Source organism: Brassica oleracea, chromosome C6, assembly GCF_000695525.1.
Source record: "Brassica oleracea var. oleracea cultivar TO1000 chromosome C6, BOL, whole genome shotgun sequence".
NCBI lineage: Eukaryota > Viridiplantae > Streptophyta > Magnoliopsida > Brassicales > Brassicaceae > Brassica > Brassica oleracea.
This window is the reverse complement of record NC_027753.1, coordinates 6,030,317-6,030,824: the sequence shown is the minus strand read 5'-3', so window position 1 is coordinate 6,030,824 and position 508 is coordinate 6,030,317.

The following is a 508-nucleotide window of genomic DNA, read 5'->3' as shown; positions in this document are numbered from 1 at the left end:
AAAATTTTAGAATATGGAAATTACTCATAAATCATCATTAAAATAAATATATTCAAATACGGCACTATAAATTTCGAAATATAATTTAATTATATATTTTTAAATTATACAATTTTATTACTAAAATTTCAAAAAAAGTATACAATTTTTTAGAAAATGATAAAAATTAATCGTAAAATCATTATTTTCTTATATATCTATAAATTTTATAAATTGTTTAATTATAATTTTTGGTAATTATGCAACTTTTACAAAGTTATTTAATATACTTAATTAAAATAAATAGATAGAAAAATCTATCTAAGATTATAATTTCAAATATATACATTCATATTCTTAAATATAATTTTTATGTTTAATTAAATCAAATTTATATTAACCTAGACTATATTTGCGAAGTGATTTTGCCACATGTCCTTTCGACAATAAGTTTCACAAAACAAATATGACATGGTTACTGGAATTGATGACATGTCTTATACTTTAATATGACATGGACAATTACATT